General features: G+C 35.8%; 1 long non-coding RNA gene across 1 annotated transcript in view; it reads right to left on the bottom strand.

Moving 5' to 3' along the window:
• The window catches only part of LOC127683468 (uncharacterized), a 181755-nt gene that overhangs the window by 50272 nt on the left and 113981 nt on the right, over positions 1-17502 (bottom strand). Inside the window, exon 2 of the long non-coding RNA XR_007977548.1 lies at positions 16450-16596. This is a non-coding gene — a long non-coding RNA (uncharacterized LOC127683468). The remainder of the gene's footprint in view (positions 1-16449; positions 16597-17502) is intronic.

Raw genomic sequence — 17502 nt, 5'->3', positions numbered from 1 at the left:
ATAGAAACAGAAGGAACACTACCCAATTCCTTCTAGGAAGCCACAATTACGCTGATACCAAAGCCACACAAAGATCCAACAAAGAAAGAGAACTTCAGACCAATTTCCCTTATGAACATCGATGCAAAAATACTCAATAAAATTCTTGCCAACCGAATCCAAGAACACATCAAAACGATCATCCACCATGATCAAGTAGGCTTTATCCCGGGAATGCAGGGTTGGTTCAATATATGGAAATCCATCAATACAATCCACTACATAAACAAACTCAAAGAACAAAACCACATGGTCATTTCATTGGATGCTGAAAAAGCATTTGACAAAATTCAGCATCCTTTCATGCTTAAAGTCTTGGAGAGAACAGGAATTCAAGGCCCATACCTAAAAATAGTAAAAGCAATATACAGCAAACCGGTAGCCAGCATCAAACTAAATGGAGAGAAACTTGAAACAATCCCACTGAAATCAGGGACCAGACAATGCTGCCCCCTTTCTCCTTATCTTTTCAATATTGTACTTGAGGTACTAGCTCGGGCAATTCGACAACATAAGGAGGTCAAAGGGATACAAATTGGAAAGGAAGAAGTCAAACTATCATTATTTGCAGACGACATGATAGTCTACCTAAGTGATCCAAAAAACTCCACTAGAGAGCTCCTACAGCTGATAAACAACTTCAGCAAAGTGGCAGGTTATAAAATCAACTCAAGCAAATCAGTGGCCTTCCTATACTCAAAGGATAAGCAGGCTGAGAAAGAAATTAGGGAAATGACCCCCTTCACAATAGCCATAAACAGTATAAAGTATCTTGGGGTGACTCTTACCAAACATGTGAAAGATCTGTATGACAAGAACTTCAAGACTCTGAAGAAGGAAATGGAAGAAGACCTCAAAAAATGGGAAAACCTCCCATGCTCATGGATCGGTAGAATCAGTATAGTTAAAATGGCCATTTTGCCAAAAGCAATATACAGATTCAATGCAATACCCATCAAAATCCCAACTCAATTCTTCACAGAGTTAGAAAGAGCAATTATCAAATTCATCTGGAACAACAAAAAACCCAGGATAGCTAAAACTATTCTCAGCAACAAAAGAAAATCTGGGGGAATCAGTATCCCTGACCTCAAGCAATACTATAGAGCAATAGTGTTAAAAACTGCATAGTATTGGTACAGTGACAGGCAGGAGGATCAATGGAACAGGATTGAAGATCCAGAAATGAACCCACACACCTATGACCACTTGATCCTCGACAAAGAGGCTGAAAACATCCAATGGAAAAAAGATAGCCTTTTCAACAAATGGTGATGGTTCAACTGGAGGTCAGCATGCAGAAGAATGGGAATTGATCCATCCTTGTCTGCTTGTACTAAGCTCAAATCCAAATGGATCAAGGACCTCCACATAAAGCCAGACACTCTGAAGCTAATAGAAAAGAAACTGGGGAAGACCCTTGAGGACATCGGTACAGGGAGAAAGTTTCTTAACAGACCACCAATAGCGTATGCTCTAAGATCAAGAATTGACAAATGGGACCTCATAAAATTACAAAGTTTCTGTAAGGCAAAGGACACCATCAAGAGGACAAATCGGCACCCAACAAATTGGGAAAAGATCTTCACAAATCCTACATCAGATAGAGAGCTAATATCCAATATATATAAAGAACTCAAGAAGTTAGACTCCAGAAAACCGAACAACCCTATTAAAAAATGGGGTAAAGAGTTAAACAAGGAATTCTCACCTGAAGAAATTCGGATGGCGGAGAAGCATCTTAAAAAATACTCAACTTCATTAATCATTAGGGAAATGCAAATCAAAACAACCCTAAGATTTCATCTTACACCAGTCAGAATGGCTAAGGTTAAAAATTCAGGCGACAGCAGGTGTTGGAGAGGGTGTGGAGAAAGAGGAACACTCCTCCACTGCTGGTGGGGTTGCAAATTGGTACAACCACTCTGGAAATCAGTCTGGCGGTTCCTCCGAAAACTGGGCACCTCACTGCCAGAAGATCCTGCTATACCACTCCTGGGCATATACCCAGAGGATTCCCCACCATGTAATAAGGATACATGCTCTACTATGTTCATAGCAGCCCTATTTATAATTGCCAGATGCTGGAAAGAACCCAGGTATCCATCAACAGAAGAGTGGATGCCAAAAATGTGGTATATCTACACGATGGAGTACTATTCAGCCATTAGAAACAATGAATTCATGAAATTCTTAGGTAAATGGATGGAGCTAGAGAACATCATACTAAGTGAGGTAACCCAGACTCAAAAGGTGAATCATGGTATGCACTCACTAATAAGTGGTTATTAATCTAGAAAACTGGAATACCCAAAACATAATCCACACATCAAATGAGGTACAAGACGAAAGGAGGAGTGGCCCCTGGTTCTGGAAAGACTCAGTGAAACAGTATTTGGCAAAACCAGAACGGGGAAGTGGGAAGGGGTGGGTGGGAGGACAGGGGAAGAGAAGGGGACTTATGGGACTTTCGGGGAGTCGGGGGCTAGAAAAGGGGAAATCATTTGAAATGTAAATAAATTATATCCAATAAAAAAAAAGAAGAAAAAATAAAAAAAATAAAATAAAAGACAAATGAAAAACAGTGTCTAAATAGTAATGCCTATATTTACGAGGAAGTATCTATAGTAGATGGGTGATCAAAATAAATTCATGTACCCAAATTAATAGATTTAATGATTATAACAAGTCACAATTTTTCCTCCTAAAAATTAATAAACCCAACTTTCAGGATTCTGTGATCATTGCCTCCAAATAAGTAAGTAAATTGGTGTTTTTTCCTATTAGTCCATCAGAAGGAATCTGGGTCATGTATACATGTGGACACATGACCATAGAATTATGTTCATATCAAGGCAACTTCTGATCTTATTGTGTCAATATGAATTCTCTAAAATCATGAATTCATGGGAGTCTTCAAGTCATTAATAGCCAATTGGGCCTGCACACCTGACCTGGGATGTTAGCTACAGCACAGAGACAATCTACCCTAAATTTATCTTCAATATTTTGTCATGTCATGGTCTCAGGATAATCAATACACATTTATTCTCAATTGCAAATTAGTATCTGCTTGATTACTTTTAAAATAACTTGATGCAAGCTAGAGTCATTTGGAAGATGGAAAGAGTTGTACAAGGGAAGTACCAATGTTGGGCAGTAGTTCTGGGTGCTTGAACAAAGTGGGCTGAGCAAGCCAGTTACATTTCTTTCATTGTTTCTGCTTCAGTTAGTGATTCCATGTTCCAAGCCTGCTTTAGTTTCTTCTGTAACTTCCATCAGTGACTTTGAACTAAAGAAAGAAGTAAACCCTTCCCCTACCCAAGTTAATTTCTGTAGCTGAATCACAGCAATAGACACTAACACAGTACCTATGAGGCTTTGCTTCTGAGACTTTATATGTATAACAAAATCATTGCATGTTCAAATGCATTATATAAAATGCTTTTAAATTTGTTCCTTGACTGTATATATTTTGTCATTATTTAAATGATGTCTAGCCCACTAAAAGTAGAGTGTAAATGTATATAGTCTTGAATTATATTTTTTGAATGCTGAGAGGAAAATAATATATATATAAAACATTTATATATATAATATTTATACTGATAGATCTTTAAAATATACTTTTGATAAACTGTTAAATTTTCAAATGCAGGTTCTAAGTATGACTTATATGAGTACATCTTCCATAAATTACAAGTTTCTCAAAATAGGAAGGGCTGTGAAACTTATAATCTTCAGATAAGATTCATGAATATATAAAAATAAATCAACTATGTAGAGATTTAAAGACGAGAAAGGATCTTCAACATATATGTATAGTTTTTCTTTATTTCTTTATTTTTTTCTACTTCCAGATTGTACATAAACCCTCTACTGCATACATTTAAAGTACTCTCCCTGGATATGGAAAACTGGGTCAGAATGATTTAGAAGCTAAAACTACTGAGAAGTGAGTGAAGAAATCAAAATGCTAACAAATACTTTGTTCTCTTTCAGTTCAATTCTCTCTATTCATTTAAAATCACAGAGACAGATGCACTATGAAAGAAGACCAAAGACAACTGCCTCTCATGAGACTTACATGGAGGTACGGACTTCCAGGGGCAGGCTACAGAGATCTCTATGAAACAAACAGCTTTGACTTTCCTCTGATGTTTTGAACTCTTATGAGATTTCATAAATGTGACTTCCTTTGTAAATTTTACAAAACATTTGCTTCTCAGGAAAAAAATGCAGAAAATTATAAGTGTCCGTAAAGTAGACTTGGAAGATCTACATACAGTTAAAGATATAGATGAAGTCTGGATTAAGCCAGCCTGGTTTATAAAGCAAGTTCAAGGATAGCTGAGGCTACACTGAGAAATTGTGTCAAAAAAAATGGAGAAAGAAAAACAGAGAGATTAAAATTAAAGCAGACAAACAACTACATTAATGCTGTAAAACTGTGGCACTTGGGAACATGAACATGTTGAGAATGTCAAGTCATGGTCATGGTCATCACAGCTGCTGAGATCCAGATCCAGTCTCCCCTGTGTACTGTCTAATTGGAACATATGGCAAGCAAATGCCTTTTAAGATTTTCATTGTTTCAGTAAAATGTGTCTAACTTGTTTTTCCAAATGTTTTTAGATCTAAAAATATTTACTTCATGGAAATGTGCAATTAGCACAGAAATTCAAGAAGATGAGCTGTTCTATTTCCACCTCCAAAGAAGTTAACTTCAAAATGAAATTAGGAAACGTGCAAGGTATGACCATACCATCCAAAGCTGTGAGACTCATGTGCCATGCACAGTCTGCCTAACCAGCAGAGCAATCATGATGTCTTCATTTTCAAACATAGAAACTAGGTTTGTCATTGATAGATTTTAACTTGTTTTCTGCTTTCTTTTCAGGGGTTTGAGCATAGTGATTTGCCCCACCTCCCTTTAGCTATTAACTTATTTTTGCCTCCATTACTCTGCTCTGATCTGCTTCCCTGTTGCACATATATAATGGGCTTTTATATATGTAAGGAATTCTAACACCTACAAGTGAATGTAAACATGATATTTGTCCTTCTGTGTCCAAAATGCTTGATTTATATTATAGTCTCCAGTGGTATGTTCTAACAATGTAGTATTGTCTTTATTGTAAACAAAATTACACTGAATATATGATATGAGTAATCCATGAATGGGCATAAATATGCTTGCATATCTATTATCTATCTAGACATACACAATCACATTTTCTGTATTTATTCATTTACTGATGGAATTCTGGGCTGACTCATGCATTCAATGATAGTGACAAGTATAGAAGATTGTGAATGCAGAGTTTTCTAGGGACATGTTGCCTTGAGTCCTTCAGCAATGATAGGGACAAGTGTGGAAGATTGTGAATATAGAGTTTTTTAGAGACATGTTGCCTTGAGTCATCCAGGTCCATAATGGCAGAGTCTTTTCTGGTTCTACATTGGGTTTTGCTCATTTAAAAAACTTCCCTAATGTTTCAGAGTATCTGCAAGAGTATCTACACTCACCAACAGGGTATAAAGACTCTATTTTTCCCACATTTTCAGTAGCATTTCTTTTTTTTTAATTTTTTTTATTCGATATAATTTATTTACATTTCAAATGATTTCCCCTTTTCTAGCCCCCCACTCCCTGAAAGTCCCGTAAGCCCCCTTCTCTTCCCCTGTCCTCCCACCCACCCCTTCCCACTTCCCCGTTCTGGTTTTGTCGAATACTGCTTCACTGAGTCTTTCCAGAACCAGGGGCCACTCCTCCTTTCTTCTTGTACCTCATTTGATGTGTGGATTATGTTTTGGGTATTCCAGTTTTCTAGGTTAATATCCACTTATTAGTGAGTGCATACCATGATTCACCTTTTGAGTCTGGGTTACCTCACTTAGTATAATGTTCTCTAGCTCCATCCATTTGCCTAAGAATTTCATGAATTCATTGTTTCTAATGGCTGAATAGTACTCCATTGTGTAGATATACCTCATTTTTTGCATACACTCTTCTGTTGAGGGATACCTGGGTTCTTTCCAGCATCTGGCAATTATAAATAGGGCTGCTATGAACATAGTAGAGAATGTATCCTTATTACATGGTGGGGAATCCTCTGGGTATATGCCCATGAGTGGTATAGCAGGATCTTCTGGAAGTGAGGTGCCAGTTTTCAGAGGAACCGCCAGACTGATTTCCAGAGTGGTTGTACCAATTTGAAACCCCACCAGCAGCATTTCTTTCTTTTTTTTTTTAAGAGAATTCATTTTATTTTCAATTCCTTTCTTTGGAATCTCAGGCATTTTAGTGCAGAAGTATATAAATTTGATGGACTTATTTACTCATAGTAATTTTGACTCTCTTCTGAATAGAATTGTTCTTTTCATTTCTTGCTTCATGTAAAAAGGATACTAATTCTCATTTGTTGATTTTGCATCAACAAATGTTTCTTTGCTCAAGGACTTTACTAGTTCTAATAGTCCTTAGGCATATATGGTTGAAGATAATATTATTTATCAACAGCAAAGATTTAAAGTCTCCCTTTAATATATACATCAGTTTTCTGAAATGTACCCCTGGGAAGCTTAGAATTAAATCATAAATTTTATGGCACAATAGAACATAGAATTCAAGAAAGTGCCAATATCCATCCATGCCATAATGAAGATTATGACTTCATATTACCAATTTATATTGTTCTTGACCTTTAGAAATGGTCAAATAACCGACTTTCAACTTTTTTCTAAGCTTAACTAAGAAATTATATATTGAGCATTATAGTATCATGATAGTATGTGGAGATACTTTGAGACAAAAATATTCTTAAGAAATGGCCCATGTGTCCATGTGATGGTGACACATGTCTTTTAGCCTGAAACTTAGAATTCAAAGACAGGCAGATATCTGAGTTTGAGGTCTGGTCAGTTTAGTAACTTCTAGGACAGCCAGGGCTACAAAGAGAAACCATGTCTCAATATATATATATATATATATATATATATATATATATATATATATATATATATATATATAGAGAGAGAGAGAGAGAGAGAGAGAGAGAGAGAGAGAGAGAGAGAAAGAGAGAAAAGAAAGAGAGAGACAGAGACAGAGACAGAGAGAGAGAGACGAGGGAAAGAGGGAGGGAGGAAAGGAGGGAGGGAGGAAAGAAGGAAGGAAGGAAGGAAGGAAGGAAGGAAGGAAGGAAGGAAGGAAGGAAGGAAGGAAGAAAGGAAGGAAGGAATGGAGGTATGGATAGAGGATCGGAGGGAAAGGAGCCAAGAAGGTAAGAAAAAAGGAAAGAAATATACAAATAAAGAAATAAAAATGAAGCTAAGAAAGAAGCAAGGAAAGAAAGTGCGTAAGTGTATAAGATTGATACAGGCCAGATATCTTGTGACTGAACGTTAAGGTAGAGTTTGTTTTTACCTTGGAACAAATACATGACCTTGTTTAAGTTACTTAAATCCTCCATACTAGGTTGTCACAACTTTAAAGAAAGGAGGGATTCTACCAATTTTTTCAGAGATTAGCTTAAATACAAAAAATAAATTTTGCCACATGTATAAATTGTTTAGAAGACAATGATATTTGGTACAAGTGCTATAATTAGGTTTTAAGAAATATAATCTTCCTCATTTATTTGACTCTATTACTGAATTCTTCATAAGGTATCCTCTTATCCAATAGGATAAGCCTTCTCTTTATTAGTTACATAATTAGAAACCTGGAACACATAACAGAAAAATGAATATATAAATATTATATTTTAAAAGCTCTGAACATATACTTAGCAGCCAGTATTTTGATGTGATATTTTTTAAAATTGCAGCTTTTAGAGACATATGTGAAGACGACTTAGAATGCTCTTAATTATGACTAATTTCTCTACAATTTTAGAATTGCTTCTTTCCATATTACCTTTGCTGGTGGTATGTCATCTTTTATAATGTCATCAGTAAAGACCTCTCATGTAAGTTTTCTATACTCATGTTTTGCAAGCTTAAGCCAACAATATAATATGAATAAACTGTTTATGTAGCATGGACATCAGGCAAGCATACCCCTGGGCCAGTGTGAACACAGAGATGCCAAATCTCAGACAGCATCTCACATGCAAAATGTCTTGGCTTCTTTTCATGTTGCTATGATAAAATATCTGAGGAAATGAGCTCCTGGAGTAAGTTTTGGAGGGAAGAAATGCCCTGTGCATACCAGCAAGTACTGGAGAAACCAGGAAAGTTAAACATAGACCTTACCTCTTCAGTGGAATAAGGTGTTCCACTCCTCTGCCTGAATTGCCAGGACTGATGGAGTTTTATAACCTGGTGATCCTTTCCTAACTGAAAGGACATGCTCTGCCCTATCTCCAAGAATATACTTATCTCATACAGTGTCTTTCCTTATCCCTTAAAAGCTAGAGCATTACTTTTAGATCATAAAACCCATCATTATGACTTATGTCACTTGTGCTTTAAAACAGCCTAAGTGAAGTCTGTTTTATCTTAGGTCCAGGACCATCCTGACTCTCACAAGCATTATAATTACATCAGTAATTCTCTCTAAACCCTTATCTTCAGCATTGTTTCTAACTTGACAAGAAACTATCTCAAGGATGAAGCCATGCATACTTTGCTATGATTGTCAATATAAACATATCTTAAGCTTTGTTAGATGCTTTGGGGTGGTTAATTGTTATCAGAATTTTTTTGAATCACTGTGCTGTTCTTAAATATGGTTATTGTAAAATGATCTGGGCCAGACTCTTCAAGTCCTTGTCCAGTACCAGCTAGAATGTAGAACAACATCTGGCTGTGGTGTTTCATTCTGAACTCATCCTGATCATTTTTTCCGTATCTGCATAAAGCCTGCAGGGGAGTCACCACAAAAAAAGAATGGTTTAGTTTAGTTCATACTTCACAGTAATGCCATAATATGATGTCATAGTGAAAGGAATTTGAAGTAGGTGGTCATGTTATATCCATAATCAAGACACAGAGAGCCTGAAAGCTCACTGATACTCAGTTTAGTCCATTCAGAAAACCCCAAATAGGTATAGTGGTTGTTTCTAACTGCATTTAACATAATCAAAAGGACATCCCATGGGCATACCCAGAGACTCATCTGCTAGGTGATACCCATCAAGCTCATAATTACCACGAACAGTGTCCCTGCGAGTCCCTGATCTGCGAGCACTGACTGGCCATTATGCTTTGAAGGAATCAGAACTGTCAGTTTACAATGTTTTAAGATAACTTTTATTGTACTTGATTTACTTGAATATAACTAATTCTCAGTTCTGATCTATGTTACTATTGCATGGAGGGAAGAAACCATTCCTTTATGTTAGGCTTTAGATATATTGAACTTCTGCCACACTACCAATGTTATAAAAACTGCATAAAATTGCTAACTATATAAGGCATATATTTAAATTCAAATATATCTAAACAAATCATATGAAACTTGCCATGTATTCTGAAGTTGAATATTAGCAAACCATTATGTAGCCTACAATTAAACCCACTTTAATATTGTTATGAAATTTCATTATGTGCCCTTATGTCCTCATAATAGGACTGATCATTAAAGAGATCAACTCTCCTAAACAGCATTGGAGTTAAAATATAATGCCTATGATATATATTATGATCTGATTATGACAGCCATCCAGAAAAAATGTTAATTTTTTTGAATTCCAAAAAAAGACAAGCATATGGGAAATCTGTCCTCCTTGCAGCCATCTGGAAATATTAACCAATTTGAAGCATGATTTTGAATTATCCATTTGAGTCTTAAGAGTTTCTCCATTCTTTGTTTTTTTCTCCCAATATCTGTCTCATATTTCAATTTCTTGTGTTTACTCCTCAGGCTCTTGGAAGCGCACAGCAACTTTAATAGCACTCCCTGTGTGACAGCCATTTCATATATTGTGCAATCAAATCTTCCCCAGCCTGCTCTGTAACTGTTGATTTGTTGATTGGGGTTTAACCTTCTCTTCCAAAGAAATGTCTCTTTGCGGCAGAATGCTTCGTAGAGCATCAGTATGTGAGATTGTTTTATTTTCTACTTCATGTTGTTTGTCAGATGAGCAGGATGATAATGCCCAGAGATGACCAGAAAAGACTTGCATAGGTTTATACAGAAGCACAGCTCACATCCTCAAGTGAGGTGAAACTGAACACTTGTTGTGCACTAAACAATACAAAGGAGGCTGGTTTCGTCAAGTCAGCTCTTCCATTCCAGGGTTCTACCAGGCCACTACCAGCTGCCTGATTACAGTTAATGACTTAAATATTAAAGACAGCTTTCTTCTTGTTTCCAATGAGGACATATTTTTATTCCACATTGAAACTCCACAAAATATTCACTAGTTAGGATAGGATTTCTTCTATAAGAGGTTGTAAAATATCAGTAGAATACATGCAGAAAGAAATTTAATTTTTTAATAATCTGGATTTTTCTCCTGACTTTTGAATGGCAATCATTTGTTAACTTAGTGATGATATTGCTGTGTTCAAAGCAGAAAATATAGTGAAAGAATGATTTTAATTTATATATAAACAGTTCCTTCAGACCCTTCCCCTAACTCTTCTATTGGGGTTCTTTTGTTCAGTCCTGGTTGGCCAACTATCTGCATCATAGTCATATGTTGGCAGATCCTTTCATAGGATAGCCATACAAGACTGCTTCCTGTCTGCAAGCACATCCTGGCATCAGCAGTAGTCTCAGGATTTGGTGTCTGCAGATGGAATGGATTGTCTGGTGGGAAAGTCTCTGGATGGCCTTCCCTTCAGTCTTTGCTCTATTTTTGTCCCTGCATTTTCTTTAGTTAGGAATGATTCTGGGTTAAAAAATTTGAGATGGGTGGGTGGCCTTATCCCTCTACTAGGGGCCATGTCTATCTACTGGAGGTGGTCTCTTTAGGTACTATTTCCCTGCTGTTGAGTATTTTGGGTAATGTCATCAAATATGCATTGGGTCCTGGGAACCTCTCACATCCCAGCCCTCTTGGACTTTTAATTCCTGTAAGAAGAGTGATAGTATCAACTAAATGAACCCCTCAGAATTCCTAGGGTCTAAACCAACAACCAGAGCATACATGAGCTGGTCCATGGCTCCTGCTACATATGTAGCAGAGGACTGCCTCATCTGGCATCAGTCTGAGGGGTGTGCTTGGTCCTGTAGGGTTGGGGATTTGTGGAGGAAAGACAAGGAAGGGAGATAACAGTTGAAATGTAAATAAATAAAATAATTAATAAAAATTTAAAGGAAAAAAATAGTTCCTCTGACCAAAATCAGGTAAAAATATGCTAATTGATTTCCTCCTTTAACTATGCATGACTTTTGCTACTGCTTTTTGAGTTATATGCAGAAATTAATTCTCATCTTTGCCCCATAAATTTTACTCATCATTAAAGTTCATACAGGAGCATATTTATACTTTTCTGTATATTGATTCAGGAGTCATATTGGTAATAAAATCATTTAGCTTTTAAAGAAAATTAATGTGTCTCACAGTGCCTTTGACACTTAGATTTCTATCTGCATCTTACTAAATGAAGTTGAAACAATTATATGACTCTCACTGTTTAAGCTATAATGTCCTTTTATCTTATCATTATGTAAAGTTTAAGTCCTGAATTATAGTGTTAGATAGATTGGCCTTCAAATGACACGTTTCAAGTAGGAGTGCAAGAACTATAAGGTTAAATGGCAGGAAACAGAGCTTCAATTTATGCTATAAAACTTGGTGAGCATAAATGATCATCTGATACACTAAGAAAGGTAGGTCCTCTGACATGTTTTGCAGAGAATAAATATACTGATCTAGAACCAAAATTATGTCTAACAGGTGGGAAGCAACAGAAGCAATGTGACTTGGACCGTCATTTGTCATAAATACTACACACTTTGTTGGAGAGCATCTGTCTTTTCATTTCCTTATGGCTGTCTCAACTTTCTATTTAAACTGTGCAGAACACCTCCTAACAGGTGCAAGAGTGTTTACGAATTTAAAACCTTATTTAAATGAAGCTGAAAACCAGAGAAGCTTCAAATAATAGAGCAATATCTTATAACAAGAAATCATACTGTCATTCAACAAATCGGTCTATCCTGTGCATTTATAAGCTTTAGTTACTGAAAATTTAAAGATGCAAAGGAAAGGTAAAGATTAATGGGGCTATAAGCAATTTCAGGTGATATATTTGAATTCACAGAAGCTATGGAGAAGAGTTTCACCTGAGAATATGGATAATGTAAAGAATTGGACATACACATTTTAAACTGTTGGATTTCATTTAACAAATATAATAACATTCTGCATATGTAACAAATCTAACTTTACAATAGCTTATATTGCTACAGTTCAAGTGTTTCATGTGGTTTAATTGATGAAGTTAAATGTAAAGAGGTCTCACCTACACATGGTCTTGTTTTCACCAGTTCAGTTAACTATAATCAACTTTGGTCCAAAAATACTAAGTGGGAATTTTGAAAATTAAACAATACATTTTAAGTTGTATGATGCTCTTGTAGCTTGACAAAATTAGAGAATATTGTGTTCCATCCTGTCCAGTGGATCCATGTTTTCCTTGTGTTTTAGTTACTGGGTAAGAGATTGCCTTCACTGTCACTGCCGTACATATGTTCATATAATCCTCCTTTGGCAAAAGTAGCAATGGCAGAATTTTTGTATAGATCATTCTTAAACTATTCTATTGTTCATCATTACTGGTCTTTATCTGTGCTTAAGAACTTATCTTTATTATAGGTTTGTACACATAGGGAATCAGTGTATATATTATGCACTTAAACAATTTCAGTGGTCATTGAGGTCCTGAAGCACATTCTAAGAGGGATCTGGGATAATAGATTCATAATCTGTTTACTACATGGATTAATATATTGCCATAAATCCTAGAATTTATGTTATATTTGAGATAACGTCTTCAAAACACAAATATAGTCATATTCAGCTTACTTAAAACATGAAGTTTTAAAACTGTAAACAATTACAGAATTATTTATTTTGGTTTTTACTCAAAGATAGTATAGTGATAATTGAATTCCGGTCTGATAGGGAATAATCTGGTAATGGAAATGACACAAGCTCTTAACAATATGTGACTGTCCATGTTAGTCATATAATTCCCATGTTTGGAATAACTGGATATTGAAGAAAATATTAATCGATGTACATTTCACAACAGCCAAGAAGACTGTCATAAATAGTATAGAAAGTTGGAAATCAATTCTGAGACAATTGTTTCCACAGAGAAAGAGAATCCAGGTGCTTCCAGAAATGTGTTGTTTTTCAATAAAGGGCAGAACAAACAAAACATATTGATGAACCAAATCCCAGTGCTTCCCTGGTGTGCTAGTGGAAAACATGTGTTTAGAATCAGCCAGATATGAGGTTGTTTCCCCTTTTGGCTATTCTGTAAATTTGTGAACTTGTTACAGATACTTCACTTTAAATTCCATTTCATCCTTATCATGAGTTGGGTTAATTCATTCTCAGTAATTTATAATTAGTTTAGATATACTATACACAAGAGCACTTTAAATTCTTACTAAATTGTAACATTGGGTTCTTCTGTATCACTGCGACCTAATATTGAACAGAAAGAACATACATGAAGGAAGATTCTTTTTATTCTCACAGATTTAGAGGTAGTACAATCTATAAAATCAGGGAAGTTACCAAAAGTTCATGGTGGTAGCAATATATGGTAGAATCTTTACATGGCAGCAGGACAAGAAGCCAAGATAAGGTACAAACAATTACAGTACCATCCTGCTCCCAATGTCCCTATCAATCTAGATCTCCTAAGGACAATGAAGCCTTCATATTAGTGTCACAAATTGACTGTGACAAACTGAAAATCATGAGCATGTGGGGGAAATTGTAAATTCAAATGCAAATATGGAAGGTACTTTTTTGTATCACTTTGATTTTTTCTTCTCCTTTAGATACTGGCATAGGGAGACATAGGCACTTGAAACTTGAGATATGACAGACCTTCAGAAACTGGGTGTTTGCATCTCAACCCTCATAGATACTTCTTTAATGACTATGTGTGAAAATTACAGTTTGAAAGCCAAGAAAATTTGTGACAAGGCTCTAATTTCCTTGACTATTTTACTAATTGGTATAGTAAAATATTTTAATATCCTTCATGCAGCTTTTCAATAGTTATAATACCCCTTAATAGCTATGTACAAATATTTATGATAGGTTAACCCAGAAAATAAAGGTTATTATTTGTTCTTTGGAGAGTTCAAGACAAAATTATCTTGTCATAAGCAATATTATTTTGCAAGGGACAAATCTATTTTTAAAAGTTCTTCCCACTACATCAACATGAACAAGGTCATTTATCATTAATGAATGGGGGACAGTCTTCTAATTACTTTTGTAGAAACAAATATAATAAAAATTATTTGGAAGGTTAAAGTTAGGCATTCTTGAAATAAAAACTGAAAAACTGTTTGGCTCCCTCTGAGTAAGGCACTTCTATAAGTGATGTGGACTTCAGAACTTCCCCAGTGATGAGAGCATTCCCTGATGGTTTCATTACAACCACTTTTAAATTGGCTTTCTCTCATTTGCTCCATATATTCTCTTCAACCTGATAGTCCTCAAATTTTACCTTTGTTCACCTTAAAAATGAACAGCTCTTAAATCACACACTGATGTATGCTTCAGAGTAATTTGGAAATATGCCAGTAATCTGTGGACCCTACCCCATGACAAGAAATTGTGATAATAGCAATGGTTGCTAGATGGTGGGATCTTAGCATGAACCCAGTATTAGCTAAGCCCTTCTCATGAACCATGTCAATTAATTTATACCACATTTTATAATGTATACTCTATAGTAAATAAAAACAATGTATTTTAAAAAATAACTTCAAGAGGTTAGATAATTGTTTTGTAAATGTCTGTCTTAGGAATTTCCTCAAATCTCACAGGTTTGCTAGAATGCTCTAATTCATGGCTCAAAACTCAACCAAAATAAATAACATGCACATAACAGGAGCATTCAACTAGATAGCATGACAAGAGTTGGGAGTGGTAGCATTGTAGGATGATGAGAGAAATTTAATGGTGTTGAACAGGAAACTTAATGAAACTTAATGTATTAATTTATTAACATGCATATATTGAGTTTGTGAAATATAGAATCAACACATTTACATGTGCATACATTTTTAAAATGTGATAAATGAAGGCCAGAATGATGGCTAATAGATGAAACACTTCCACATACCCCGATGACTGTGCTCAAGTCCCAGGTTATACTGTAAAAGAAGGAAATCTATTCTTGAAATCTCTCCTCTGATTTCTACATGCCTGCTCTGACATGTATTCCCACAATCCCATATTCTTACAAGTAACAACAGCAATAAAAATGGTTTTTGAATGTGTTTATAAAGATAATGAGTAAAAATGTTAACTTCAATCGAGTAAATCTAAAGTGTTATTCCTATATTATCAAAGAATTAATCTCCCTACAAAGATTCTCCTGGAGTTTGTGTGCTCCATAAGTTTAAGTTGATAATGATCACTATCTACAGGGAAGCAAGAATGTGGAACAGAAAACTCTGGTTGGAAATACATAAAAACTAAACACTGTCATAGTCGAGTAGAATTTAGGATTCTACATAGCTGGAGGTAGGACTTTACAAACATAATGTAAATGTTCCTTTCTGGACAAATCCATGCTGAAGGACCAAAATACATTTCCCTCCACTTTTAGTCACTATGGTGTCAATGTAATCATTTTATGAAGCAGAGTACTCTGGAACCTCTCACCGACACATGAACTATGTGTTCAAAAAGGTTCAAATTTGCCTAGCAGCAGTTTACTGTGATATAATTCTGAGAAACACTGAAGCACTCAGGTCTGTAACATTAAGGACCAAAGTTAATTAAAGTGAATCATGCTTTCGTGTCATTCTTTGTGGACAAGGTTTGCAGGCAGGCAAACTATTGATAAACTTAGAAGGACTTAATCCATAAGACTGACATAACACAGAGTACAAGGTTAGCATTTTCCCCTGGGCAAAGTGGGGAGAGTCTTCTGCCTGTGCCTCGTGTTTTTTTGGAACACTGAAGACTACGATAGTGTTTTGATGTTAATCCAACAACTGATGTTTCTTCTTTTGAATCTCTCTGTGAAAATGTTACAGTATAAATCTTTCTAAATTGAATTGAACATTCTTTAAAAGGCTGGCTTTTCAAACAGGCTCACAAAGCCTCTGAACAATAAGATGACTTCACAATGAAGCCCCTCCCAATGGTGACCTATTTGGTATTAAAGAGGAATACAAAGTTCTGTTAAAATGAAATCTGAACATCTGCAATGTTGTGGTGAGCACTTTACACATTTAGGAACAATTACCTCTAATGTTTTGATGTCCTCATAAGCCAACTGCACAGTTGGAATTCCAAGATGGTTGATGAAATAATCAGCATCACCTTGTATCTGCACAGAGCTGACATTGGCTCCTAGGCATGGAGCTCTTCGCATGCAATTGAACTTAATTTTCTGAAAAACACAATTTACAATGATATTAACACACAGTCATGCTTCCCAGATAATTTATATGTCAGTTTCTCTCAAAATGTAAGCCAAGGACCAGGGAATCAATCGATATCAATGTGATTACATGTTTAAAATGCACATGGTTAGTGTACTAACCATGTACTAACAGGACCATTTGAAGGTAGAAGCAGGAATCTCTTCCCAGTTTTTTTGCAGATGATTCTGAAGCTAATAGCAGTATAGCATTAAGGCAAATGAAGGCAACGCCTATCCCTAGGCACTGGACACACACACACACACACACACTGTTGAAATTTAAAATCACTACTACTGTTCATAATAAATTGTTAGCAATAAATTGTCAGCGTGCTGACATTCATTTTTTCATGTAAATAAGCAAACGTGTTGTTGATTGAACCATTTAACTCCTTAATTAGCAGGTATTGTACAGTTTCTTTCTTGTAGCATGAAATGCTTTAAGCAAAATGTCTATAAGTCAACCTGCCAGTTGTATTAGCTTTTAGTCAACACCCATAATGTCAAAAGCACCAAGGATGCCTCCAGAAACTATGCAAAAGATGGAAGCTGATTGTCATAGCTCTCCAAAGCATAGTCTCAGCCAGGAATGTCAGAGACCACCTATAGATGATTTTCAATCAAAAGTTTCACAGAATCATTTCTACCTTGATCAGAGGTATAGCAGTTTCCCTAGTGCAAGAAGGATTATGGCTGGCATTAAAATGAGAAACACTGATTGGTTCAAAATACAAGCCTTAGTGACTGTGATTGGCATTAAGTGGTAATGGTGTAATTGGCCCAGACAAGTACTTTTGATTGGTCCAATTTAAATGATCAAGGATGGTTGAGATTGGTACAAATACCACCAATTAACATCATTTGGGGAGAATG

The sequence above is a fragment of the Apodemus sylvaticus genome, chromosome 4, assembly GCF_947179515.1.
Source record: "Apodemus sylvaticus chromosome 4, mApoSyl1.1, whole genome shotgun sequence".
Lineage (NCBI taxonomy): Eukaryota > Metazoa > Chordata > Mammalia > Rodentia > Muridae > Apodemus > Apodemus sylvaticus.
Note: the sequence above shows the minus strand (reverse complement) of the source record. Positions and strands in the feature narration are given on the sequence as shown.